Source organism: Anomaloglossus baeobatrachus, chromosome 6 (genome assembly GCF_048569485.1).
Source record: "Anomaloglossus baeobatrachus isolate aAnoBae1 chromosome 6, aAnoBae1.hap1, whole genome shotgun sequence".
Classification (NCBI taxonomy): Eukaryota; Metazoa; Chordata; class Amphibia; order Anura; family Aromobatidae; genus Anomaloglossus; species Anomaloglossus baeobatrachus.
Genome location: NC_134358.1, coordinates 485,024,636 through 485,038,371, shown reverse-complemented (window position 1 = coordinate 485,038,371; position 13,736 = coordinate 485,024,636). Strand labels below are relative to the sequence as shown.

Sequence of the window (13,736 nt, the reverse complement as noted above, 5' to 3'; positions counted from 1 at the left end):
ACATGTGAATAAGTTCAGTTCCCCTCTAAATGGCTGTAGCTCACCTAACCTAACCTAGTTTGGTGCCAAACAATAACGAATGTGTGCACACGTCTGCCAAAAATATTCACGAGGAACCTGAGCTGAAGACTTAACAGATAGAGATAAGCAAACTCATAGAAGTTTAGTTCTGTAGGTTCAGCCGGGCTTTAAATAAAGTTTGGTTTGGGTACCAGAGTTGACTTGAACCCCAATGGAAGTCACTAATTGGGCAGTTCGGGTCTCCACCACATTCAGCCAGCAATAAACAGAACAGTTCAGGAGGGCAGGGTTTTCCATTTTTTTTATTTTTTTTTTGGTTTGTTTGGTGCACACTACATCCGATCATACTGTTGTTACCCCCAATGTGAACTGTTCAAACACTGCAAGCGGATCGCACTGGGCTGAGCACTAAGCGTACATGGAGCACAGCGATACTCATGCAAGGGGTTTGCATATACAAAGCACACAAACTCCAAACTCTATTATTTTTGTAATGTCTGCTTTTGGCACGAACACTGAACCTTGGGTTCTCTCATCTCTTACGGTTCCACTTGTCCAGTACAGGAATATTGGGCCAAAGGGAATATTGGTAGATCCAAACTGTACATATCTGTATCTTAGGTAGATTCAAATGGAGTATTTGTATCTTTACTGGCCAATAACCATTCGGAAATGGTCACCACAGGAACAAATTCAGCTAGGTGTTTTGCACTGCCAACAACCAAGGATGTCTTCTGGAATTCAGTTCTCAGTTCCCGATATGACGCTAACATTTTTCACATACTCAGCAGACAGTCTCTATCAGATCCAGTACTCTCGATTAACGAGCCGAGAGCAGTTCACCACACATCTGCACTCTGCGGGTTCTGGTCCACACAATGTCCCGTACCTGACCACACAGAGGAGTCTTTTATCCAGCCTGCGCAGAGACCTTCCTGGTGGACGGGAAATGACGCTGCTGGTGTTACCTCCACAATCTCACAGATTCTCTGAAAGGATATGTCAGCAGGTTTTTGCTATTTAATCAGAGAGCAGTATAAGGGGTGCTTCACACACAGCGAGCTCGCTGCCGAGTCACGCTTTTTGTGACGCAGCAGTGACCTCATTAGCGATCTCGCTGTGTGTGACACTGAGCAGCGATCTGGCCCCTGCTGCGAGATCGCTGCTCGTTACACACAGCCCTGGTTCGTTTTCTTCAAAGGCGCTCTCCCACTGTGACACACAGATCGCTGTGTGTGACAGCGAGAGAGCGACAAATGAAGCGAGCAGGGAGCAGGAGCCGGCAGCACAGGCAGCGTGAGAGCTGCGGTAAGCTGTAACCAAGATAAACATCGGGTAACCAAGGTGGTTACCCGATATTTACCTTAGTTACCAGCCTCCGCCGCTCTCACGCTGCCTGTGCTGCCGGCTCCGGCTCTCTGCACATGTAGCTGCTGTACACATCGGGTTAATTAACCCGATGTGTACTGTAGCTAGGAGAGCAAGGAGCCAGCGCTCAGTGTGCGCGGCTCACTGCTCCCTGCACACACAGCTAAGCGGTGTGCGCTGGTAACTAATGTAAACATTGGGTAACCATACCCGATGTTTACCTTAGTTACCAGTCTCCGCAGCTTCCAGACGGCGGCTCCGTGCAAGCGCAGCGTCGCTTGCACGTTGCTGCTGGCTGGGGGCTGTTCACTGGTCGCTGTTTGACAGCTCACCAGCGACCATGTAGCGATGCAGCAGCGATCCTGACCAGGTCAGATCGCTGGTCGGATTGCTGCTGCATCGCTAAGTGTGAAGGTACCCTAACACATGGCAAGATATCTGGATTCTAGGTATTTAGTGCTTAATAGGCTGTGTGCTGTAGTTGCTATACAATCTGTGTTTTATCAGCAGGAGATTATCACTGCCTGACAAATGGAGGCCAGTCCTTCTAATTTATTTATCTCCACCTTCACCACTGATTGGCAGCTGAAAACAGGATCATAACTATACCAAGCAGTCCAGTAAGTGATACATCTTCGGAATTAAGCTCCTTACCACTACATCATTCTGCTCTCATTATATGGCAAAAACCTGGTGAAAGAATCTTTTTAGTGGGCATATAACAGATAAAGATGTCTGCTCTTGTTTCATTGTGGTTGATGAAACATTATCAGTTCCATAAATTGAACCACTGAATGTTACCAAAGATTTGGGACGTCAATATTTGCTTGTCCAGTTTCTTAAGCCTTTAAGTTCTTTAAGTCCTTCCAGTTCATGGAGTATGTACAATATTTGACCACCTCTACTTTTGAGGGTATTTGATAACCAATAAGTTCCATGTCTATCTTGGTAAATACCGTCACGTAATTAGGTTAATGGTTTTCTGCTGTCAAATGAAGCCATGAAGCCACCAATCTATGGTATTCTCCCATTGGGACGATAAAGTTGGCGTGACATGGAGGTCATTTCCAACCCTGTGTCAATTAGACTAGCTACTCATTGGCCATTTCAAACCACCTGTGTTATAGGGCACTCCCCTGTTAATTCCTTATCTCCCTCTTTACAGGCTAATGTGTGAATGAGATGGAGAATTACATACAGTCTAAGGGTGACCGGCCACTTCAGGCTCTTGTATACGCTATGTAGAGCCATGTAGACGAGAGAGCTGTGAGTTCATTTAAATTTGTGGCAAAAGTTAAAAAACAACTATTTTAACAACTGATATTTTGTTGGTGAAGACCATTGATATAGACAATTAAAATATTCACACATATATAATGGAGACACAAAGGGGAGGTGATAATAGAAAGACACCAAGACTGTTTTCTACAACTGGAATTTCATGATTTTCTACATCTTGTCGTGTACCGTGACAGCTGCAGGGTGTGTGCTTTTGAGCCTGCAAGTCTGCACTTAGCAGTGACTCCATGTGACCTCTCAAATATTGTGTTTGGTGTCCGTGTAGTACAAACTAATAATTAGCAACCTGGAAGTTGTTGGTGAATTTGTATAGTTATCATCTGGTTCAAAATTGAATAAATGGGATATTCTTGGGTTAAGCAATCCATAGATATGCCATAGTTGTTTTGGGTCATGCGTATACCCGACGTGTGTGCGGCCCCTATATGAGACCATACAGTGTCTTCACAGCTCTGTGCTATAGTGCCTTGCATTGCACTGCATATAAATGAATATGGTCAGCTATAAAACCCGCAGTTGTGAACTTGGCCCAAAACTGCGCATAGACAGAATAAATATCCTAAGATATATGCTATAAAAAAATGCAGTAAGGGACACAATTACATATTCTACATTCACTGGTAAGTATAACAGTGTAATAAAAAATAAGGGTCTCATATTCATTCACTGACCGAATAATTATCTAAAATCAACCAATCAAAGCTCAAGTTTCATTTTTAAAACTATTGTGGAGTATATAGATATATACCTGGAAGTAGACATTCACTAAGAGGGGGCCAGAATGGGGACGTATATACCAGGAAGGATACATATTCACCAGGATGAGGAAATGTATACCAGGAGGAGCCAGGATGAGGACCATATATACCAGAAAGGGGACATATTCACAAGAATGAAGACATATACCAGCAGGGGGCCAGGATTGGAACCAATATAACAGGAAAAGGATATATTCACCAGGATGGGGACATATATACCAGGAAGGGGACACATATATACTATGAAGCACCCAGGATGGGAACATAAATACCAGTGTGGGGCCAGGCTGAGGAACATATATACCAGGATGGGGACCTATATATCAAAATGGTGACATATATACAAAGATGGGACAAGGATGAGGACATATATACCAGCATAGGAACATATATACCAGAATGGGGGACATATACACTAGCATAGGGGGCATATATACCAGGATTGGGAACATGTATTCAAAGTATGGAGGACATACAGGGGCAAGAAAAAGGGTAAAAATGTTTTTAACTTTTGACTTTCAGGCTCAATATCTCACCATCCACTACAGCTTTGAGTGTTAGACTACCTTCATTTTATAGACCATCATCTTGCCTATCTCATGCATAAATTTGGCTTGTAACTATTTTTAGCATATGATTAGTTATGTAGATACTTGTCATGTCACTCTATTTTTACTGTTTTGCTTTCTATATATTACAAATTACAACCTGTTCTCACATTCCCTAGTAGATCAGTGTGTTATTAGATTGATTTTCAAGTGAAAGTCACTGGTTTGAATCACGGAGCAGTCATGAAGAAAATTTTCCAAGAAAAGGTAAACAGCATCATCCAGCTCATCGATAATGGTCTCTAGGCCAAGAAAATTGCCAAACTGAATCATGTGAGTGCTATGATAGTTGGAAAAATAAGAAATTAAGTTCATCCATTCATTAAAAAGCCAAGAGGTAGACGTCCAGACAAAATATCGCAGTCAAGAATTAGCTCATCTCAAGGTTTTTCAATCTAGCGTGACAAACATGGCAGTGGAAGTGACTCATATGCATTGCAAAACTGAGATCACAAATGTCCATGCAATCACTGTGCAATGCACATTGCACTAGTCCGAAAGAGGTAAAGAATTCTCAACTTTGATATCATCATAAGAAGCATCAACTCGAATTTGCAAAAAAATATGAAAATTGTACAGTAGAAAATTGAAAACGGGTGAGTTGGTGTGGTGTGACAAACGTCAATAGACTAAGGGGGATTTTACACGTTGCGACATCGCTTCCGAAATACGTCGTTAGTGACGCACATCCGGCGCCGGTAACGACATCGCAATGTGTAAATCCTAGATGCACCGATTAAACTATCGCAAAAGCGTCGAAAATTGGTGATCTGCATCATTCATTTTCATAATGTTGGGTCGACCGCAGGTACAATGTTGTTTGTCGCTCCTGCGGCAGCACACATCGCTGTGTGTAAACCCGCAGGAGCGACAAACATCTCCTTACCTGCATCCCGATGGCAATGCGGAAGGGAGAAGGTAGGCGGGATGTTATGTCCAGCTCATCTCCACCCCTCCGCTTCTATTGGCCGGCCGATTAGTGGCGTTGCGGTGACGTCGCTTTGACGCCGAACGCACCTCCCCCTTGAAGGAGGGATAGTTCGGCAGTCACAGCGACGTCGCCGAGCAGGTATGTGCGTGTGACGCTGCTGTAGCGATAATGTTCGCTACGGCAGCAATCACCACATATCGCATGTGCGACGGGGGCGGGTACTATCGCGCTCGGCATCGCTAGCCGATGCTAGCAATGTCGCAGTGTGTAAAGTACCCCTTAGTGCTGATGGGTGCAAATGGGTCTTGAAGAGACAAGGGAAAAAGGGTCTGACGGATTGAGAAATTGAAGTAACTGTCAAATTCAGTGGAAGATGCCTGATGATATGGGGGTTGTTTCAAAGTCAAAGGCGTTGGATACTTGACCAGGATCGATGGTGGTCTGAATGCTAATGTCCCGGGCGGTGAGAACGCCGTCGCTGCTGCGCTCTCGCTAGCGCTCAGGTCCGGCGCTGCTGCGATGGCTGCTCGGTGGCTCGAGCGGAGGGCCGGATCCGGGGACTCGAGCGGCGCTCCTTGCCCGTGAGTGAAAGGGGTGGTTGGTTTGGGGGATTTAGTCCGTGACGCCACCCACGGATCGTGGTGAAGATGGGCACCACCGCTGCTGGTGACGGGGATCCCGGGAGCAATGGTAGGGAGCAGCTGGGATGTTGTTTTCCCCCTCCGTGGGTAGGGGTCGGTGGTCCCGGGGCCCGATGATGCGACGGGGAGGCAGGGTCGGTGAGGTGCAGGGGTAGCGCGGCGCGGTGCCGGATGGCACGGGTGTACTCACTCAGCAAGAAAGGTACAAAGTCCTCGGTAAACCAAACGGCTGGATGGACAGGTCCCGCAGCCGGCTGCAGTGTCTCTCCCCGGACAGGTGATGGCGGCTGTCTTTCCCTGCACCTTGATGTTTTTTTGACTACTATGGATTCCCAACGGTAGTCCGCTCCCCGGTGTATGGGTCCCGGAGGAGCCAGTTTGCCCGCAGGCGCTGGCCCTTGGGTCTCTAGCCTTAGGCGGTAGCTGTATACCCTCACGGTGTGGGCGGTTGCCTTCAATCGTGACTTTTGCTGTTGTGAAACCCCTGGGGTTCCAGTCACATTCGGATCTGACTATTGTCGGCGGCTCCAAGCCTGGTTGGGGTCTGATGGCCCTGCCTGTGTGTGCTGGCTTCACTTCGCTCCCCGGTTGGTACCGGCGGGCCGTCGCCTGACCCCTGTTCTACGGTTACGCATTGCTCCACCACTCCTGCAGACGGCCACCACAGTCTGCCAACCTTGCTGTCAGTGCCTGGGCCACAAACCCAGACACCGAAGCGTTTGTTCCTCTCACTTCAACCTCCTGGACTCAACTGTCAATTTTCCCGCTTCCAGGCCTGTGAACTCCTCGGTGGGTGGGGCAAACCGCTTAGCTCCTGCCCACCTGGTGTGGACATCAGACATTGGAGGGAGGCAACAAGGATTTTTGTTTGGCTGTTGTCCCTGTCTAGTGGGGGTGGGGTGTTTGTGTGTTATCTGTGACGACCTGGCTAGGCCAGGGCGCCACACTAAGATATATGTGAGTATCCTACAAGATGAGTTACTTCATATACTTGAGTACTATGGGCATAAAAAGGACAACATAGTGTTCCAGGAGGACAATGATCCGAAGCATAATATGTTAAGATTGGCGAAGAAATGGTCCAATGACAATGAAGTATAGGTGCTGGACTGGCCCCCACACTCCCCAGACCTCAACCTAACTAAAAACTTGTGGGTAGAGTTCAAGAAAAACCTGTACCTATACCCAAGTAAGTTGACCAGTATGCACCAACATTGGGAACGTGTAAAGCCTGCTTTACACACTTCAATAGATCTTTCAATCCGTCGTCGGGGTCAAGTTGTAAGTGACGCACATCCGGCATCGTTCGTGACGTATTTGCGTGTGAAATCTACATGCGATCAAGATTGAACGAAAATACGGTGATCGCATACACGTCGTTTATTCCTCATACATTGGACGTTTGGTAGTACGAAACTAGTGAATTGTAACGTGTGACATCCCTCATACGATTGTGATGTCTGAGGCTATGTGCGCAGGTGTGCGCTCTGCACCGCAGCTTAAAAAAGGTCTGCTTCAGAGCGCAGCTGAAAAGCTGCGTTCTGAAGCGCCTCACAATGTCTGTCATTCACTAATCTCTGTCAGTCCGTCACTATCTCTGTCCCTCTCTCTCTGTCTATCTGTCTATCTGTCAGTCTATCCCTCTTACCCCCTCTCTCATATACTCACCGATCCCCGGCTCTGCACGGCATTCACACTGCTCTGGCGGCTTTTACTGTTTTGAAAAAGCCGGCTGCCCATTAAACAATCTCGTATTCCCTGCTTACCCCGCCCACCGGCGCCTATGATTGGTTACAGTGAGACACGCCCCCCACGCTGAGTGACAGGTGTCACACTGCACCCAATCACAGCAGCCGGTGGGCGTGTCTATACTGTGTAGTGAAATAAATAATTAAATAATTAAAAAAAACGGCGTGCGGTCCCCCCTAATTTTAAAACCAGCCAGATAAAGCCATACGGCTGAAGGCTGGTATTCTCAGGATGGGGAGCTCCACGTTATGGGGAGCCCCCCAGCCTAACAATATCAGCCAACAGCCGCCCAGAATTGCCGCATGCATTAGATGCGACAGTTCTGGGACTGTACCCGGCTCTTCCCGATTTGCCCTGGTGCGTTGGCAAATCGGGGTAATAAGGAGTTATTGGCAGCCCATAGCTGCCAATAAGTCCTAGATTAATCATGTCAGGCGTCTATGAGACACCTTCCATGATTAATCTGTAAATTACAGTAAATAAACACACACACCCGAAAAAATCCTTTATTAGAAAAAAAAACACAAACACAGTCCCAGAACTGTCGCATATAATGCATGCGGCAATTCTGGGCGGCTGTTGGCTGATATTGTTAGGCTGGGGGGCTCCCCATAACGTGGAGCTCCCCATCCTGAGAATACCAGCCTTCAGCCGTATGGCTTTATCTGGCTGGTTTTAAAATTGGGGGGACCACACGCCGTTTTTTTTAATTATTTATTTATTTATTTCACTACACAGTATAGACACGCCCACCGGCTGCTGTGATTGGGTGCAGTGTGACACCTGTCACTCAGCGTGGGGGGCGTGTCTCACTGTAACCAATCATAGGCGCCGGTGGGCGGGGTAAGCAGGGAATACGAGATTGTTTAATGGGCGGCCGGCTTTTTCAAAACAGTAAAAGCCGCCGGAGCAGTGTGAACGCCGTGCAGCGCCGGGGATCGGGGATCGGTGAGTATATGAGAGAGGGCTGCTCAATTCACTTACTCAGGAGATTAGCGGTCACCGGTCAGTCCTTCACAGGTGACCGCTAATCAGGACGCGACACAGACAGAGCCGCAGCATGACAATGAAGTCGGGTGACGTTCACCCGAGTTCATTCTGACAGTGCGGCTCTGTCTGTGTCTGCTGTCAACTACCATTCACCGCTGCTACATGGCTGTCTGTGGCTGCTGTCAGCGGCCATGTAGCAGAGCTGAATGGCAGATGACATAGTAAAAACGCATCCCTACATTACACACGCTTGGCAAGTCAATAAATAAAAAAAAAAAAAAAGGTGCCCAATGCATACGTCACAGAACACATGATCTAAAGGATCGCACACAAAATTGATCAATTTAACATAGACTACTAACGCACGTGTGACAACAAATGAACGACCTACGTGCAATCTCATTAGATCGCATATGCGACCTGGGCGTGTCACATCGTATACGAGATCGCATACCTAATTGTAAGGTGTAAAGCTGGCTTTAAAGAGACCTCCAATCCCGAAGGATTCAGCCAAAAGTGGATTTCCAAAATACTAACAAAACAGCAAAACAGTAACAATGCAGTGACATGACAAGAATCTGCATAACAAATCATAAGATAAATAAGTGCAAGTCAAAATTTATATTTGAGATAGCCAAGATGATTGTCCATAAAATGAAGGTAGTCTCACACTCAATGCTATAGTGGATACAGCATTAACATGCATATGTGTCTTTTTAGATAGTGTATGTAAACTTCTGGTTTCAACTGTAGAATTTAGAACCCTAAAGGGCCCATACATCTGCCTAACATGCAGGATGGGGGAGGGGCAGGTCCAAATTTTGCATCGGGGCCCATTGAACTCTAGTTACACCACTGCTGGCTATTCAAGTGAATGGAGTCTGACAAAAAACTGTTGGGGGTGCAATGCTAATAGGCATGTGGATAGTTTGTCTTGTGACACAACAGTTTTATATTTTACACCACATAATCATGTAACCTCATTCCTGAGAATTATGATGAATAGATAGTTAAAGCATATTTAGTTCTTAATTAAAGGGTTATACTCTAGTTGTGTTTTGAGCACCACACAGCTCTCCAATCTCTTTCACTTCTTGTTTCTGGGCTGTGGGCTATTCTTATTGATAGTTTTGGTTCAGTAACTTCACCCTACTGATGAGTTTATGCTAATGACACATTCACAGTCTGGCAGTGATTATTCTGAAATTTATACTGTTATCAATATATTAGCATGTAGAGATAACAAGGTCTTGAAAAAGTGATAAGAAGAACTTCTCTGAATAATGCTGAAGCTGTGGGCTGGTGTTTTTTAAGAACTAATAGCAGCAGCTGGTCAGGAGATCAGAGGGAAGGTGAAGTGAACCTGTTGCATAGAAATCAATGTAATGGAAAGAGCCATCTGGTATATCAGGAGTTAATTCCTCAGCCTGGAATGTAACTAGTTTTCAGTGGTTTTAGTGGCCAATCTCCTTGGCAAAAAGCTGTACACTATATGCAAGATAAAAGCCCTCATAGCTGGAGAATGAAAGCATGTAGAAAACACAGGTCAAAAAGTAAGTTACACTAACAAGCAAAAGGGTAACAATGTTTTGAACTTTTGACTTTCAGATTTCATATCTCATCATCCACTACAGCTGTGAGTGTGAGACTGCCTTTATTTTACAGACATTCATCTTGGATATTTGGCAACTATTTAGCACATAATTAGTTATGCAGGTTCATTGCATTGTTACTGTTTTGCTCCTAAAAATCTAAATTTTAATTTTAATTACTTTGTTATTATTTTGTAAATCCACTATTGGTTTTCAACACTACCTGAATCCTTCTGGGCATGCTTGTGATTAGATTAAAGCAAGTCTCCACCAAAATCTGATCCCAGGTTTCTGCTACACTTTCCGAATGTTGGTGCATAATGGTCACTTGAGTACATATACAGCTTTATCTTCAACTCTACCCACAATTGTTCAATTGGGTTGAGGTCTGGAGACTGTGGAGGCCAATCCAGCACCTCTACTTCATTTCTTCACCAATCTTGACATATGCTGCGAGTGATTGTCCTGCTGGAACACTGTCATCTTTGTCATACCTACAGTACTCGAGTTTTCAAAGTAACTCATCATGTAGGATACTCACATATAGCTCAAAATTAAGACCACCATCGATCCTGGTCAAGTATCCAAAACCTTTGGCTGTGAAACTACCCCATATCATTAGGCTTTCTCCACCGAACTTGACAGATCCTTCAATTTCTTCATCCATTAGCCCCTTTTTCTTTTTTTACTTCCATACTTATTTGCACCAATCACAACATAGTCTATTGACTGTTGTCTCATATCTCCAAAGCCCCTGTTTCCAATTTTCTGCTGTGCATTTTTCAAACTTTTTTGCAAACTCAAGCTTACACTTCTTATGATGATATTGATGTCGAGACTTCTCCTTTTTTTTGGGCAACAATTCCAGACTTGTGTATTGTGCATTGCACCTTGCTTGCATGGACATTTGTGATCTCGGTATAAGGAAGCATACAAGCAATCTCCACTGCTGTATTTGTCGCGCCAGAACTTGTGATGAGCTGACTTGTTGACTCCAATATTTTGCTTGGAAGTCCACCTCTTGGGTTTTGAATGGATGGATGGACTTCATTACGTATACTTCAAACAATCATGGAGCTCACATGATACCGTTTGGCAATTTCCTTGACCGGGAGACAACTTTTGATGAACTAGGTGATGTGGTTTCTCTTTTCTTGGGAAATCTTCTTCATGGCGGTTCCTCGATTCGAGGCTGCTCTCACTTGGCTTCTGCAACACTGATATAATCAAGACACAGACGCAACAGTTAAAATTCATATATTTTTATGTTTATTTTTTGTTTTATTGTTCTTTCAGAATTTCACTTGTAAATGCTTTCCTCCTTGTGAATCATATTGTCACCGAACTTGCTTATCACTATATGCATGTATTTTTATTTTCTTTTGTAATACCGCATAGATCAAATGGCTGATGATGACATTGTACCTTTTTTCAAAATCTTTCCCGCTGTATACTCCCCGTGTAGTGCTATATGTAGATGTGATTATCCTGATGAAGGAGTAAACTCCGAAACGCGTTGATTAAAGTCACATATCGAAGATCCTGCATTCACCTTCTTTACACACCAACTCATATATTTAAGTAATGTCAGTACTGGGGCTGCAGCAGCTGTGTTTCTGAGTTTTTACCGGTGGTTGTGCCTGACGCAACCCTTCCAGGTGAGCATAACCTTTATCTCGAGGGTTCACCTTGCCAGGGTAGGACCTTATTTGTGCTTTTTCCTTTTATTATGTAGACAATGTTTTAATGTTATAGCATTGGTTGGTTTCTGTGTGGAGTTGCCTTTTTCAGGTTGTTGCTTTGTTTTCCTTTCAGGGTTCACTGGATGAGTTCTAAAAATTGAGTGAAGTCCGCTGCTTGATTATTTACACAAATCATTGTTTGAACTTGTTCTGCTTCTTGCATATTGTTCACCTTGACTTTTAATTGATTGTAAACAAAGCAATAAAACTAAAAAAAATCTATGAAAATAAACAAATGAAAGTCAGACATTGCTTTTCAACAATGCTTCCACAGATTTTTTAAAAAAAATAAAACTCATGAAACAGGCCTGGACAGAAATTATGGTACCCCTGAAAATGTGACAAAAGGGACATGCTAAATCAAGTTGTGTCCATTAATCAGCATTATAGGTGTCTACAATCTTGTAATCAGTCAGTGGGCCTGTATATAGGGCTACAGATACTCACTGTGCTGTTTGGTGACATGGTGTGTACCACACTCAACATGGACCAGAGGCAGTGAAGTAAAGAGTTGTCTCAGGAGATTAGAAATAAAATTATAGACAAGCATGTTAACGGTAAAGGTATAAGACCATCTCCAAGCAGCTTGATCTTCCTGTGACTACAGTTGCACATATGATTCAAAAATTTAAGATCCATGGGACTGTAGCCATCTTCCCTGGACGTGGCCAAAGGAGGAAAATTGATGACAAATCAAAGAGAGAGATAATACGAATAGTAATAAAAGAGCCCAGAAATACTTCTAAAGAGATTAAAGGTGAACTTGAAGCTCAAGGAACATCAGTATCAGATTGCACCATCCATTGTTGTTTGAGCCAAAGTGGACTTCATGGAAGACAACCAAGGAGGACACCATTGTTGAAGAAAAAAAATCGTAAAACAGCCAGACTGGAATTTGTCAAACTACATATTGACAAGCCACAAAGCTTCTGGGAGAATGTCCAGTGGAAAGATGAGACAAAAATGGATCTTTTTGGCAAGGCACATCAGCTTTTATATTCACAGACAAAAAAATTAAGCATATCAAGAAATAAACACTGTCCCTACTGTGAAACATGGAGGAGGCTCTGTTATGTTCTGGGGCTGCTTTGCTGCATCTGGCACAGGGTGTCTTGAATCTGTGCAAGGTAAAATAAAATCTCAAGACTATCAAGGGATTCTAGAGAGAAATGTGCTGCCCAGTGTCAGAAAGCTTAGTCTCAGTCACAGGTCATGGGTCTTGCAACAGGATAATGATCCAAAACACACAGCTAAAAACACCAAAGAATGGCTAAGAGGAAAACATTGGACTATTCTGAAGTGGCCTTCTATGAGCCCTGACCTAAATCCTATTGAGCATCTTTGGAAAGAGCTAAAACATGTCGTCTGGAAAAGGCAACCTTCAAACACGAGACAACTGGAGCAGTTTGCTCTTGAGGAGTGGCCAAACTACTTTTCGAGGGATGCATAAGTCTCATTGACAGTTACAGGAATCGTTTGATTGCAGTGCAATCACCTCAAAACGTTATGCAGCAAAATATTAAGTTAAGGAGGGAATCATCATTTCTGTCCAGGCCTGTTTCATGAGTTTTATTTATTTGAAAATTATGTGGAAGCAGAAAAGCAGCAATGCCTGACTTTCATTTGTTCATTTTCATAGATTTTTTTTATTTATTATTTCTTTTGTCAGATTTGAAGTTATTTCTGTGACCATTGTGGGTTTTTCTTTCATTAAACGAGGGGTACCAATAATTTTGACCATGTGTGTATTTCCTATTCCTAGTTCATCGTTACTAGCTCATTGCTATTTGTTACCTATACTGGATCATATTACACATTCTACAGACAGCGATTTAATCAGCAAGTTTTAGGGTAGGGTGAATCATCTTACAATGACAAACTGTCAAGGATAACTGAGAGAAGATGGGTCATGTTTTAGGTGACTGTTAAATGAGCCCCATGAGAAATAACACAGCTGACAATGATCGTTGATGTCCCAGATGTCTGGAAAACAAGCTGCTCAGCGTATAGGAGACACATAGCCCACAGTTACCGAAC

The 13,736-nt window shown here is 44.1% G+C and overlaps 1 protein-coding gene across 1 annotated transcript in view; it reads left to right on the top strand.

The window, feature by feature from the left end:
- The window catches only part of MACC1 (MET transcriptional regulator MACC1), a 92,699-nt gene that overhangs the window by 46,712 nt on the left and 32,251 nt on the right, over window positions 1–13,736 (top strand). The gene's annotated exons all lie outside the window — the stretch shown is intronic.